Source organism: Lipotes vexillifer, unplaced genomic scaffold (genome assembly GCF_000442215.2).
Source record: "Lipotes vexillifer unplaced genomic scaffold, Lipotes_vexillifer_v1.1 scaffold587, whole genome shotgun sequence".
Classification (NCBI taxonomy): Eukaryota; Metazoa; Chordata; class Mammalia; order Artiodactyla; family Lipotidae; genus Lipotes; species Lipotes vexillifer.
In genome coordinates, this window is record NW_006790779.1 from 413901 (window position 1) to 417412 (window position 3512).

Genomic DNA, 3512 nt, shown 5'->3' on the forward strand with positions numbered 1-3512 from the left:
GCGGGGCCTCGTTGCCCGGGGGCAGGGCCACGCTGCGCTTGAAGGCCCACTCTTTGGCGAGAAGCTGGAGTTAGTCTCTCTCCTCCATTGTTGATTAAATGCTTCAGGCGGCACCGCTGGGGTGTGCCTAGAGGCTAGGTGCAGCCGCGTCCTTGGAGCTTGTCTCCGTTAACCCGCTTCGCTGAAGGCTGCGCGACCTTCACCCCCAAGCCCCGGCTCCTGGTTGGCCTTTAGCTGCACGTTGGAATCTTCTGGGCAGCTTTCCAAAATACCGATGCCTGGGCCTCACCCTATGGAGATTCTGAATTAGGCTTGCAGCGTGGTCTTCAGGATGTCTAAAGGCGCCCCAGATGATGCTAACGTAAGCAAAGGTTGAAAACCTTTACTCGAAAGGGAAAAAAATTGTTCCTCTCCTAATCTCGGTCTGCCCCCTAGTGTCTGACAGTTGGAGATCTTGGCCCGCCCAGAGAGATTCAAGGCCAAAAAGTTAAGATGATTTTTACCCTAGGATCTGATTCTCCATTTCATTCAACGAATTCTTATTCAGCTGTTTGCAGTGCGCAAGAAGCTGTAGATTCTGGAGATGCAACAAAACAGACAAAACTCCCTGCCCTTAGGGGGCTTACCTTACAGGGAAGGAAAACAAGTCAGCAAGCAAGTTAGCAAATTATATCGTTTCAAATGTGATAAAGCGGTCTAAGGAGGAAATAAAATAAGGTAATGAGGGGGGATCTTTCCAGCATACATGCCCGTCTTGCTTTGTCCTTGAAGATGGTAATTTCCTAAAAGGCAGGGTTGATACCGTATGTTTTTTGATACTCCATGCTTACTAAAAATTTGTCAATTTTAATTAAGCTGGCTTTTTTCAAAAATCACTTTATGAATTAAAAATGGAGCACGGTCTTTGGCTTCCTCTTTCCTCTCCACCTAACTTTCCCTGCTTTTATCAGTCCCACATCCAGAAGACTCTCCTTTTGGCCTGCAGGGATCTCGCCTTCCTTTTAATCATGTTGTCCATACCTTATCAGTGACGGTTTTGTTTTGTTTTGTGGCAGCTATACGGAAACCGAGCAGGACCCCACAGGGTCTTCCCAGGTACAGATTCCCCCCTCCCCCACCATATCTCCTGCCTCTCGTTTATAGAAAAGCTTTAGCTTCCTAGGCCTTCCCCAAGTTCTATGAAGCAAATTTACTCAGAGAAGTGAGAAGATACAGAAACAAAGGAAAAACAGTCAAGCAAGACAAAATAATAATAATTTAGCCATAAAGCAAAGTCAAGGACCTTTAGCTCCTCCTCAAGAGCTATAGACAATATCCTGAGCCACGTCCTTGATTTGTTTGGCAGACACTGAAACTCACACCAGGTGGAAGAAGTTTACTGCATGCTGCCCATAAGCACGTAGACCCCAGACCAGCTGGAACCAGAAGATTGATGACATTTAACTCCCAAAATACCACCCCCTTACCTCACCGCCAACCAGTCAGAAGAATGTCCACAAGATGATCAGGCCCCCTACAATCCTCACCTGTAATGTGGCCCGTTAAAAGCCCTTCCCTGAAAGCCATCAGGGAGTTCAGGCCTTTTGAGCATGAGCCGCCCTATCTAATTGCTTGACCCCACTTTGGGTGCCTTGCAATAAACACTATACTTTCCTGCACCACAACCCGGTGTCAGTAGATTGGCTTTACCATGAGTCAGGTGAGCAGACCCATGTTTGGTTTGGTAATAATACTTCCTTATACTCTACCACACCTAACACAGTGCAATAAATATTTTATCGAATTACACTTTTTGGTTGGTTTTTACTTGAACTTTCGGTTGAGGCAATAGTAGGCTCAGGGAAAAAAAATTAAGTTCAAGAGAATTTTTTAGGTTACATAGCTGGTGTAATGATACGTAGGGGTAGCTTGTAATTTTGTGCAATTAAGTCACCTTCCAGCCAGACACATTCTCATCAGGGTATAATCAGGGTATAAACGGTGTCAATGTTGGCTGGACCAGCTAGAACCAGGGACTCAATGCCATGAAGATGCCTCTTCTCCACCATTTATCTTTGCTATACTTTGCATACTGGCTTCATTCTTTTTTCTCTGAATAATGGCTTCCTCCACATGGCCAAAGCAGCTCCTGAACTTCACATTTTACAATCACAGACACATCCACATGCTTGGAGACTGACCCAAAAATCTGTATCCCAAATACAAAAAGTCCTGAAAAGAGATTCATTGGCCCAGGTGGGATCAGGTACACACCCCTGGACTGGTCAACTGTGGCAACAGGGCAAGGTGATGTGATTGGCCCATTTGACTTACCAGGAACCTCCTTACCCAGGCCCATGGACAGGTCACCATCTACTAGTATGGCTATTTCCATAAGTAGCCTCTCAGAGGGGAATACGCAGCACTCCTTAGAAAAGGAGTACAGAGCAACCAACCCCACAGATGTCCCACTGCAGATGTTATTTATTTATTTATTTTATATTTTCTTTTTGGCTGTGTTGGGTCTTCGTTGCTGCGCACGGGCTTTCTCTAGTTGCGGCAAGCAGGGGCTACTCTTCGTCATTGCGGTGTGCAGACTTCTCATTGCGGTGGCTTCTCTTGTTGCGGAGCACGGGCTCTAGGTGCATGGGCTTCAATAGTTGTGGCTCGCGGGCTCTAGAGCGCAGGTTAAGTAGTTGTGACGCACGGGCTTAGTTGCTCTGCGGCACGTAGGATCTTCCCAGACCAGGGCTCGAACCCATGTCCCCTGCATTGGCAGGCTATTCTTAACCACTGCACCACCAGGGAAGTCCCAGATGTTATTTAAAGAGAAAAAAAATGATCTCATCACTTAGCCCACTTACCTTAGTTCTAACCTCAGGGAACCCCTGCTAAAACCCAGCCAGCCCAGCATTCAACCACATGTCTACAATTATCTCAGTTGGCAGCATGAGTAAAATTCTTAAAACAGCTTAGCAACCCTGATTTCTATGTGTGTGGTGGTAGTGGGGTTGTAAGTGTGGTATATGCTATACCAAATTTTGGACAGCAGGGATAGAAAGGAAAGTGGTCACAAAATCAGGCCAGGAAACATGCAACAGTTGTATGGTGGTGAGAATCACTGTCCTGAATAATAGATTGTCCACCCCACCTGTTTGTTGTTATTCTCCGTTAGTTCTATTCTGAAATGGTCTCAGGGTAACAGAAATGGTATCAAATGTATCATTAAAATCAAAGACACCTCATCATACACTGACAGATACATAAGATGTGACGAAAGAAACTGGAAGAAGAGCTTCAGGGCTAACAGCACATTTTGACTTCTGTAAGAAAGTTGCTTTGCTTGCTTGCTTGGGGCAGGAAGAACCGGGTTCCTGATTGGCTGATTCAAAATTAAACAGCTCCCTCCCGCCTTGGGAACTTCCCGTCCTGTGAAGGGTATAAAGGCCTCGCCCGACTGTTAGTCGGGGTCTCACTCACTTCTCTCCGAGTGGGACCCTGTCCGGACAGTTTGTGTAAGCTTCTATACTTGT